This window comes from Chiloscyllium punctatum, chromosome 36 (assembly GCF_047496795.1).
Source record: "Chiloscyllium punctatum isolate Juve2018m chromosome 36, sChiPun1.3, whole genome shotgun sequence".
NCBI classification, from domain to species: Eukaryota; Metazoa; Chordata; class Chondrichthyes; order Orectolobiformes; family Hemiscylliidae; genus Chiloscyllium; species Chiloscyllium punctatum.
The window spans coordinates 56,105,489-56,117,648 of record NC_092774.1 but is presented as its reverse complement, the minus strand read 5'-3'; the positions used below and the strand labels follow the sequence as shown (position 1 = coordinate 56,117,648).

General features: G+C 45.7%; 1 protein-coding gene and 1 non-coding gene across 2 annotated transcripts in view; both read left to right on the top strand.

Annotated features, from left to right (window-relative positions):
- The window catches only part of LOC140460101 (uncharacterized), a 101,120-nt gene that overhangs the window by 55,663 nt on the left and 33,297 nt on the right, over positions 1–12,160 (top strand). The gene's annotated exons all lie outside the window — the stretch shown is intronic.
- Positions 10,049–10,122, top strand: trnan-guu (transfer RNA asparagine (anticodon GUU)). Its single transcript has one exon. It is a non-coding gene; the product is annotated as a tRNA-Asn (tRNA).

Below are 12,160 nucleotides of genomic sequence, written 5' to 3'. Positions count from 1 at the left end.
TACCCTCCACTCCCACAGCCAAGTCTGCATTCACTTCAATTATAGATGCCATCTAAACCTCCCAGGACAAGAACAGCATGGGATGACAATCAGAATAAAGCTTCCTCTACTCTTAAATTTCAAGTGAAGCTACCTCAACACTGTCCCCAACAAACACTGCCAAGACAGAAACAGCATTGGGTTAGATACAGAGTAAAACATCCTCTACACTTCCCCATTCGTACAGTCCCAGGTCAATGACAGCAGAGGGTTAAACAAACAGTAGAGATTCTGACTGACACTTAGTCTGTTCTACACCAATCCTCAAGGAAAATTCAGAACTGAGACTATTATTTGGTACTGAATTCACACATCCCAATGGGAATGACAGCAACAGAAAATCATGTAGTGAAACACAGATAAAACACACACAATGTACAACAAAACTAGACTGTTCTTGGAATCAAAGACATTTAAATGACAGGAGACATAGTCCCTGCAGTGATCCGAATGTGAGCTGAACAACATTCTCATGTGAATAATATTCTCTGGGAATGCAATGTCCACCTCACTGCTGCCTATTCCGTTCCTCTGCTCTCGTTCAGGGCTGAGTTGCGGCTGACCACATTGTGGCGTGGGGATCAAGAGGTTAGACTGTTCAGGTCAACTTGGATTGAGGGCATCCTTTGTCATGCCAGTGAGGTCGAGGGTCGCTCATTTACTCAACTTATAATCGGGGACAAGGGGATGTCAGGCTGGGCTTGTATCAGTTTGAGTTTAGAAGAAACAGATGATCCGATGGAGCTGTATAACATCTGGAGAGGACTTAATGTAAATGTAATGTCAACTCAATTCTAGCCAGAGACTAGTCTCTCATTTAAGAGAGGAGAGTTTTGTTTTTCTCTCAAGTGTTCTCGAGTCTTTGAAATTCACTTTTTAAGATAGCAGCATGTGGTGGTGTCACGGTGGTTAGCACTGCTGCCTCACGGCATCAGTGACCTGGATTTGATCCCACCTTTGGGCCGACTGTCTGTGTAGAGTTTGCACATTCTCCCCTTGTGTCTGCGTGGGCTTCCTGTGGTGCTCTGGCCTCCTCCAACATTCCAAAGGATGTGCAGGTGAGGGTGCATTGACCATAGGAGATGCAGGATTACAGGGATGGGGTAACGAACTGGGTCTGGGTAGGACGGTCAGTCAATGTTGACTCGATGGGCTGAATGACCTGCTTGCACGCAATTGGCCTATATCAATCAATAGTATGCACTTGCTTTATGGTTACCGTCATCAAATTACATGAGTGGTTTTGGTTATTTCATCTCTTATTATCGTATGCAACCAACTACAGCATCTAGAAACTTGGTTAATTACTATATCCAATATCTGCAGAGTACTTTTTTCTTTTTGTCACGACCATTATCTTGAACTCTGACGTGTGACCTCTTCATTGCTGTCAAAGTTCCTTATTTATCCCGACATTGTCATGGTTTTACTTTGTCGAATGTCTTCCTGCCTTTTGCAGTTAAGACCCTATATTCTGCCCTTGTCAACATTTCCCCTTACAATTCTCTACTAAGGATTTCATGAAAAACCTCAGAGTGTGGTGAGACTGCGGAACTCACTACCATAGTGAATAGTTGGGGTGGAAGACACGACAACTAAGGGTAAGCAAGCCAATACAAATGAATGTCACTGTCACTAGATTCACAACACAGTGAAATTAAAACATGCAATGTCCCACAATTTCTCAACTGTTCCGAACCAGACTTGATGAGGAACAGATCTTGCACATCAACATTATAATTTAAACAAAAACCAACAATTATAAATATGGCAAATTTTCCAGAGCAAAGTTAAAGAAGATAATCTAATTAATAGCAATTATTTAAACCCTTTGAACAAGTCCCCCACCATCTCAGAGACTGAAACCTAAGCGGCAAATTAAGAAAGAATTTTTTTTAAACTTACCAATTCAAGCAAACAGTTTCCAAAAATGGATTGCCAAGCCTTTGTGCAATCCTTGGACTATGACTGTTTCACAGACACGTAACTGTAAATCTGATTTAAAAGTCACTGCTGAATGTGAATAGACACCCAAAGTATTCAGCCATTTTTTACAGGCTGGGACTCATTCCCAGAAAGAGTCAACAATTCTTTACCTGGACAATAGAATCTAGAGAGAACAGCTCCTGGGCTCAACAAGCAGCAACGCACAATGGAAGCAGTTGGTGGCGGGGCAAGGTGGGGCAAGGGATTAAAACAAAAAAACCCACTGACTCTCCCAGTGCACACACACTGTCAGAATACACAGGGGCTCAGTCCTGGGAATGCCCCACAGCAGTTTCCTGAAGTAAACCACACTTGATGAACAGATCTTGCACACCAGAATGAGAATTTAAACTAAAACAAACAATTACGAATACTGCAAATTTACGAGGGCAAAGTTAAACAAGATAATCCAGTAAATAGCAAGGATTTAATCCCTTTGTTCAAGTCCTCCACCATCCCATAGACAGAAACTTAAGGGGTAAATAAAGGAAGAGAATTTTTAAAATTATCAATTCAAGCAAACAGTTTCCAACAATCGATTGCCAAGCCGTTGGGCAATCCTTTGATGATGAGTTGTTCACAGGCACATAACCGTAAATTTAATTTCTAGGTCACGGCTGAATGCGAATGGACACCCTGAAGTATTCAGCTATTTCTTACAGACTGGAGCTCGTACCCAGACAGAGTCAATAATTTTTTAACTGGACAAGAAAAAACTAAAGAGAACAGCTATTGGTATCACCGAGCAGCAGCGCCCACTGGAATCAAAGTTGCAGGGGTGAGGAGCACGACAGCATAAAACAAAAAAATCCGACCGACTCTCCCAGGATAAGCACTGTCAGAATGTGCAGGGGTTCAGTCCTCTCAGTGACCCACAACAGTTACACCAGCAGAATCAGATTGTTGGGAGCACTGGTGCGCCCGCTGGCGCTTCTGCAAGGTGCAGAATGATGAGATCCTCTGCTTCCACTCGGGGCAGGTGAACGGCCTCTCCCCGGTATGGGCCCACCTGTGCCTCAGCAGGTGGGAGGAATTGCTGAAGGCCTTCCCACACTCTGGGCAGGAGAAGAGCCTCTCCCCCGCATGGACCCGAAGGTGGGATGCCTGGGTAAAGCCCTTCCCACACTTGAGGCAGGAGAACGGGCTCTCCCCGGTGTGGACCCGCTGGTGCCTCAGCAGGGCAGAGGTATCATTGAAGGCCTTCCCGTACTTGGAGCAACTGAAGGGCTTCTCCAATATGTGGACCCGGCGGTGGATCAGTCGGACGGAGGAAATAGCTGAAGGCCTTCCCGCATTCGGGGCAGGAGAATGGCCTCTCGCCTGTGTGGACCCCCTGGTGCCTCTGCAGAAAGTAGGAACTGCTGAAGGTCTTCCCGCACTCAGAGCAGGAGAACAGTCTCACCCTGGTGTTACTGGGAAACGGAAGCCTTTCCCACAGTCGCCACATTGTCATGGTTTCTCCACGGGACGGGATTCCTTGGGTTTCTCCATGACCGAAGCTTCAGCTGCACACAAACGCGTGTACAGCACCTCCCTGCCGTGAATTCCTTTTCCCAGTCTGTATAACGTTTACTGGCTCCACAATCAGAGTGCTGCAACAGTCGGGTCTCTCTTCCAGTCTCACTGATGCTGAAAACGTACTGAAAGAGGAACCAAAAAGCTTGGTTCCTTCTCACAGAATCATAGTCGAAAATTGTTAAAGTCCCGATGGATTCAGTGACTGCCAGACATTGACGTGAAATTGAGGACTGCAAATGCTGGAGAGTCAGAGTCAAAGCACAGCAGATCAGGCAGCATCTGAGGAGCAGCAGAGTCAATGTTTCAGGCAAAGCTCTTCATGTATTGATATTGAAACGTCTGTCTTCAGATCTTCAAATAATCTGTAAAAAGAGATTACAAAAGTCATTACTGTCAGTCCAGGTTAGAAATTCCAAACAAGCAATTCTACTTTCTGCAGAACATTCTTTTCTTTTTCTACAAAATTGAAAGCACCATCCCACCCCCTCTCACCCCTCTATTCTCACTCCGCTCAAACTAATCCTCCCGATGGTACTGATACAGGATCTTACAGAGACCGAAAAGTGAAAACATCAAGATAGACACCTCTGAATTTTGGATACCTCCACCAGAAAGATAGTATCTTTCACGGCATCTAGGAGTGAGTAAGTCTGATTTTGGGAAGCAAAAAAAAGTGTCAATTCAGGATGAACCTTCAATGCAGCTTCTTGAGAAACAACCAGACACGAAATGGTTAACATCTGGCGAGGTGGAAGTGGGCAGATGGAGGAAATGAGATATCAAGGCATTGGCACCGACACCAGATAGAAACTGAACACAGGCAGGGCAAACATTACAGGCAAGCCAGAGTCACAGAGATACACAGCACAGAGACAGGTCCTTCAGTCCAACTCATCCTCTCCGACCAGATAGCCTACATTAATCTCGTCTCATTTACCAGCACTTGGCCATATCCCACTGAACTCGTCCTATTCATATACCCATCCAGATGCCTTTTAAATGTTATAAATAGACCTCCATCCATCACTTCCTCCGGCAGATCATTCCTTACACTTGCTTGCCTCACCTCAAACATATTATACTCCTGTTCTGGACTTCTCCCATCCCACGGAAATGACCTTGTCTCTTTACCCTGTCCATGCCTCGCATGACTCTAGAAACGCCTGTAAGATCACCTCTCAGTCTCTGGTGTACCGGGGAAAATGGCTCAAGCAATGCACTGCGTTTACTTTTAGCTTCACACTCACAGAACCTTACTCCCGTGTAAAACATTGTTTCCCTCCCGACACTGTCCATGGGAAAAACGAAGAGTGCTGAGACTCTGGAGTTGGGGGAATGCCACGTAGAATTCCTGCAATGTGGAAACACGCCATTCAGCCCAATAAGTCCACACCGACCATCCAAAGCGTAACCCATGTGGACACATTCCCCTATCCCATTCCACTATAATTACAGCACACGATGGGCCCATTTAGTATGGACACTTCTCCCGAAACTGCACACCTTTAGATGTTGGGAGGAAACCAGAGCACCTGGAGGAAACCCAGCACACACGGCAGGGAGAATGTGCAAACTCCACACAGACAGTTGCCCCAAGGCTGGAATCGAAAACGGATCCCTGGCGCTGTAAGGCAGCAGTGCGAACCACTGATCCATCGTGCTGCCCATGTGTGCAGAAAGAGGTGGGGGCTGGGAACTTGGTTAATTGTACCACACAGTAGATTGTTGAGTAAGGTTAAATCTCACGGGATCCAGGGAGAGCTAACCAACTGGGCACAAAATTTAGAAGCGCGTTGTTGGAAATGCTGGAATCCATCCTGAAAACAACAAATGCTGGAGGTCACAGTGGGTCAGGCAGCGTTGTGCTACTCTATGACTGGACAGTGTGGACGTGGAGATGATGTTTCCACTAGGAGAAGGGTTGAGGATGCCAAGTCATTGAGGGCATTTAAGACAGAGATAGGTTCTTGATCAATAAGGGGTCAAGGGTTATGAGGAGAGGGCAGCAGAATGGGATAGAGAAACATATCAGCCATGATCGACTGGTGGAGCAGACTCGATGGGCCAAATGGCCTCATCCTGCTCCTGTGTATTGTGGTCTTAAAGCTGGGCAGATGACTTAAGGTGTTCTCACAAACTATTTCAGAATCCTGAAGAGGGGTTGTTGGACTCGAAACTTTAACTCTGCTTTCTCTCCACAGATGCATTCCAGTCCTGCTGAGTTTTTCCAGTGTTCTCAGTTTATGTTTCAGATTTCCAGCATCCACAGTTCTTTGTCTTCTTCATCAAATTCATTTCTTGCCCTTCCCAAGTGTCTGGAACTTCATCTCCCTGATCTACAAAATGTTCACTTACCCTAGAAATGACCAAACCTCCTTATCAAAGTAGATCCCTTTGTTGCAAAATGATTGTTCAATTCTGTGACCAAAATTATTGCATTCGTAATTACTTACACCAGGGACTCACAATATCTCAGGCCAGAACACAGCTAGATTGTTTCAGACAGTACATTTATGTAATTTGATACAATTCCCTATTCCCGACTTTACCAGCGTGTTGCAGGGAATGGAGGGTTTGAGTTAAGAAGAAGCTGGGACATTTTTCCAATGGAGCCGAGGAAGTTGACAGTTAACCTTATAGAGATTTTAAAATCAGAAGGGGTATAGATAAGGTGTCATTCCCAGGAGGCTCAGAATATTTTATTGCTCCAGAAGGTGTAAAAGGGGGTCAAAGCTTCAACAGAAATCGAGCAGAGCTGAGAACAGACAACATTTAACTCTGTGGGAACAGGGAGATTAGAGGACAGAGAATTCAGGACCTGAAATCCGAGCTGACACCAGACTACCATGCTATCAGTGCTTTGATTAGCAGTGCCCACCCTCTACCTTTACTGAGCCTCTCACTCGACTTGAATGCCACGTATCCCCTCGATATTCCGGATCCAATCCTTGTCATTCTGAAGCCATATCTCTGTAAGGAGTCTCCGATCATAATTATTCTCTACAATGTGTGCAGTCAATTAATTCGCTTTTGTTACAATGCAGCACACATTCACATACTGAGCTTTTAGTCTTATTTTTTTGTGATGGTTAGAATCCAGTTTTGATTGCTCGTACATTTATTCTCCTTGTCCCTTTCTATCATTCTCTGGTGTTTGGTTTCCACATCACTACATTGCTCACTGGCCTTGATTTGGATTGGCCATGCTAAATTGCCCAGTGTCCAGGGATGTGCAGGTTAGGTGGGTTGGCCATGGGAAACGCAGGGTTATCGTTTCAAAGTAATAGAAGGAGTAGGCCATTTGGCCCATCGACCCTGCTCCGCCATTCATTAAAATCATGGCGGATCGATCAATCATCTCAGCTCCTCCTAATTGCATTATCCCAACTTCCCTTAATTCCCTTACCACGCAAAAAAAAACATCCAACAGTGTCTTAATGAAGCTGCCTCTACTGCTTCCTTGAGCACAGAATTCCATTAATTTACCATTAACCACATTGGTCCTGTCCTGAGTTGCCTCATCAAAATGCAAAAGCTCATATTTGTCTAAATTAAACTCCATCCACTACTCCTTGGCTCATCGGCTCATCTGATCAATTATAATTTATATTAAACTTTCTTTCCTACTTTATTCCCTCAAAGCTGAAAATCTCCATCCCACACTCTCACCCTCCATTCTCACTTTGTTGAATCTAATCACGGATGTCCTCATCCTGAAGGGTTTGGTTCATGCTGATTAACAGGCCCACATTCAAGGGGGATCTAACTGAACCGTATAGAACAGTGAACGGCCTGGACAGAGTGGACATTGGGAAGATGTTTTCATTGGGAGGAGAGACTAATACCCATGGGCATAGCATAAGCATAAAGGGAGAATGGAGATTAGGAGAAATTTCTTTAGCCAGAGAGTGGTGAATCTATGGAATTCATTGTCACAGAAAACTGTGGAGGCCAGGTCACTGAGTATGTTGGACATTGAGATAGAGATGTACAGCACAGAAACAGACTGTTTGGTCCAACTTGTCCATGCCGACCAACTATCCCAACCCAATCTAGTCCCACCTGACAGCACACGGCCCCATATCCCTCCAAACCCTTCCTATTCATACACCTACCCAAATGCCTTTTAAATGTTGCAATCGTACTAGCCTTCACCACTTCCTCTGGCAGATCATTCAATAAACGTACCATCCTCTGCGTGAAAAAGTTGCCCCTTAGAACTCTTTTGTATCTTTCCCCTCTAACACGAAACCCATGCCCTCTCGGTCTGGACTCACCCACCCCAGGAAAAGACTTTGTCTATTTAAGCTATCCATGCCCCTCATGATTTTATACATGTACAGTTACAACGTTTAAAAGACATTTGGATAAGTACATGAATACGAAAGTTTCGAAGGTTTATGGGCCAAACACTGGTAGGTGGGCCGAGTTTAGTTTGAGAACATACTCAGCACGGACTAGTTGGATGAAGGGTCTGTTCAGTGCTGTCTGACTCTGTGACTGATCTGTGCTGGTCTTAAAACCATTTTCTTACCTCCCCCCATAAGCATCCACTTCTTTGTTGTTCAAAAATCAGATGAACTTCGCCTTGAATAAGTTCAATGACCCCACTTCTGAACTCAATTCCTCTTCGTAATATACCACTTGCCTTGCTCATTGCCTGCTGCATCTGCCCGACAACTGGCATTGACTGGTGTGGAGGGACTCTGAGACCCCTTAGTACATCCATACATCATTCCTGATGAAGGGCGTGTTCCCGAAACGTTCCCTGACCTGCTCCTCAGATGCTGCCTGACTTGTTGTGCTTTTCCAGTGCCACATTTTTCGACTTTCACCTCCAGTCCTCACTTTCTCCACATTCCAATATGTCACCATTTCAACAATGCACTGCTTTTATTTTTAAACAGCAAAGGCTATAACTTCACATTGCGGCACTGCACTTGCCATGTGTTTGCCAATTGAGACACAGGCCTGGACCAACTTCGGGAAGAGGCAAATGACTGAGTTCTGAACAAAAACCGTAGCACACTCAAAACGTCGGCTCTGTTTACCTTTCCACTGATGCTACTCGACCCGTTGGCTTTCTGCAGTATTCGCTGTGTTTGTTTGACACAAATGCTGCTTTCCATTAAAGAACTGCAATCCCTGTCCTCTGGTAACTGACCCTAGTCAGTGGCAATAGGTTCTTCTGATCATTAAGGTAAAAACAATGACTGCAGATGCTGAAAACCAAATACTGGATTAGTGGTGCTGGAAGAGCACAGCAGTTCAGGCAGCATCCAACGAGCAGCGATATCGACATTTCGGGCAAAAGCCCTTCATCAGGAATAAAGGCAGTGAGCCTGAAGCATGGAGAGATCAGCTAGTGGAGGGTGGGGGTGGGGAGAGAGTAGCATAGAGTACAATGGGTGAGTGGGGGAGGAGATGAAGGTGATAGGTCAAGGAGGAGAGGGTGGAGTGGATAGGTGGAAAAGAAGATAGGCAGGTCGGACAAGTCAAGGAGACAGTAACTGAGCTGGAAGTTTGAAACTAGGCAAATGTGGCTGTGGTACCGAGTTTGTTTCATAACATGGTTGAAGAGCTTCAGAGCAGAGGAAATGACCTGGGAGTTGCAGTGGGAGAGGGACTCACTGAGATTCTTGTAGAGAGAGGAGGAAAACTTCTTCAAGGCAGGCATCCTTGCAAGAGGATTCGCAGTAGGGTTAAAATCAACAAGGTAAAAACAATGACTGCAGATGCTGAAAACCAAATACTGGATTAGTGGTGCTGGAAGAGCACAGCAGTTCAGGCAGCATTCAACGAGCAGCGAAAACACCACGTCTTCTCCCATCATTGACAAAAACCCCTGGAAATCTCCAGTTAACCTTCTTTGCTCCAAAGAGAACATTCCCAAACTTGGGAATGTCTCCACAAAATGGAAATTCCTCATCCCTGGACATGATGCATGTGTTACAATGGGGAAGAGGTTTTGGCAAAATATTGTCAGTTAGCAGGTGGAAAAATGTTCAGGAAGTAAAACACAAATCCCAGTCTCCAGCTTTGTGAATCTTTAGAAACTCTTTGGGAAGTGGAATTAGAGGAGAATGAAGGATGAACTGACGGACTGAGCAGAGACAGTCCAGACACCGTCCCCTTGTTTAAGAGGCTGATTGACTCTGATATTCTCGGGACATGAACTGACCCGAGACATTGAAAGAATTCTCTGCACATCAGGAATTCAAACCCATTCTCGGCTCGGGGCCAATGAGAAAATTCGGGAAAAAGCAAAACACTGAAAGGCTCGGAGGGCGATGGCCCCGGTGAAGGAGAGTTCGTTCGTCGTGACATGGATGTGCCTGCAGATGGTGGGATCAGGCTGTCCCCATGTCTCCATAATGAATGTCCAAGGCTTTATTATGGAAAAGTAAAACTGATAGAAGACAATGGTAATTTTGGGCGGGGCGGGTTGAATTATGAATTGAATAGTAGGTTCCTCAAAGTCACTGTGGGCCTGGTGCTCGGGTCTGTCTCTGTGGCGCAATTGGTCAGCGCGTTCGGCTGTTAACAGAAAGGTTGGTGGTTCGAGACCACCCAGGGACGGTGTGTTTCTTGTTCTCGCTCCTACCGCTTTCTTGGCTGCGAACGTGCACGTTCTTAATGGTTTCAGGAAAATGTTTCCCAAACGGAAATCTTTTCCACTGAGGCAGCACAAAGGGGTTTCTGAATTGATTGAATTTCTAACGTAAAGGACTGCGGATGCTGAGAATCCGAGACAGAAAGCGAAACTGCTGGAAAAACTCAGCAGGTTTGGCTGTACCTGGATGAGGAAAAAAACGAGTTCTGAAATATTGTCTCTGATTCTCTTTCCACAGATGCTGCCTGACCTCCTGAGTTGCTCCTGCAATTTCTGTTTTTGACTGAACGTCCATTTCATCTTTCGGGATGAAACACTCAGACTCGCCATTTGCAGATATTTAACCCTTTTGAAACCTGTGAAGTGATTGGATTCAAACAAACTCAGCAATGATTTACTCTTTCGCAGCTCCACAGGCAGACAGACCTGGGAAATGAAGCTGTCAGTGTGGTTCTGTATTGGTGGGCCGAGTGGTGAATGCGATGGACATGAAATCCATTCCTGTTCCCCCACGCAGGTGTGAACCCTGCCGACTACAGTTGAGAAACGACGTCAAAAGAAAAGGGAGATTGCTCCACGGTTTTTTTAAAATGCAGTCAGTGGACGGGTTGAAATATTTCAATCACATTGGGACTGGTCGGGAATCTGTAGCCCACTGCCTGTCAGGGTGGAACAAGCAGATACCCACAGAGCTGCTATTGAGGCGATGAGCCAAGTGTTTTGAAATGAGACTAGAACAGTGAGGGGCGTGAAGTCGTGATCGAAGTTAAGCAGGCACCTGAGGACAAAGGTGTTTGATTTGCCAATGAAAGATACTGCTTCACAAAGTTGGGCCTGTGGAAGGGAATCTGTGATTTAGATTATCTTTGGTTGTTCACATTGTGAATGTTCCCATTGCTGCGCATGTCCGTGTCAACGTCAGAACTCTGCAGCATGGCGGTTTCTGGTACGCTCAGTGCCAGGGGCGCAATGGATGACGCATCTGACTCCACCTACCTGTTTGAAATGCAGCTCACAGCTTCTTCACACACCCCAATTAATCTTTCTCATTGTCCTGAAGCCGGCATATGGTTTGAATTCCTGATCTGCGGGAATGAGAATCCTTTCACTGTCTCGCGTCAGTAAATGTCCCTGAGAACATCAGAGTCAACTCACAGCGCTGTCAGAGGAGGGGAAGCTGAAATAGCCCCACACGCTGCTCACGGGCACATTTCACTTTCCCCAACACACCGCCCCAACCACTGCGGCTCTTGGGAGTGGAAAGGGAACAAGCACCAAAACCCAGTCTCACCTTTGTAAATCTTCAGGAAATAAGAAAACTGTCCATCCCTTCGGATCTTCCATCCTGGGCTGACAGCCTTGATTTTAAATGGCTGTCCAGTCAGTGCCGATTCGTTTTGGCTGAAAAAAATCTTCCTTATCTCATCCCAGCATTTCTTGCCACAGAGACCTGTGTGGCAGAGTTCATGTATATATTTCCTTGTATGGTATTTTATAAATAACATTCGTTTGCTGGTTGTTTGTATCGGGTATTTCAGGTTCATTAGCCGCTGTTTGAGTGTGTTGGGAGGTTTGTGGGCTACCATGATGCTGAGAGGGTTGAGTTGTCTGGACATCATTTCCCAGATGTCTTTAATGTAAAGTAATGTGCTAGGGTTTCTGTAGACGTTGTGTCCGCTTGTGTCAGTTTGTTGATGTGAAATCGGCACACTGCGTTTATTGGTTAGGCAAAAGTGAGGACTGTAGATGCTGGAAACCAGAGTTTAGATCAGAGTGGTGCTGGAAAAGCACAGCAGGTCAGACAGCTTCCGAGGAGCAGGAAAATCGACGTTTCGGGCAAAAGCCCTTCATCAGGAACAGAGGCAGGACGCTTCCAGGGTGGAGAGATAAATTGGGGGGTGCTGGGCCAAAGGTAGCAAAGAGTACAATAGGTGAATGGGGTTGAGGACGTAGGTGACAGGTCAGAGAGGAGGGTGGAGTGGATAGGTGGGAAGGGAAATTGAC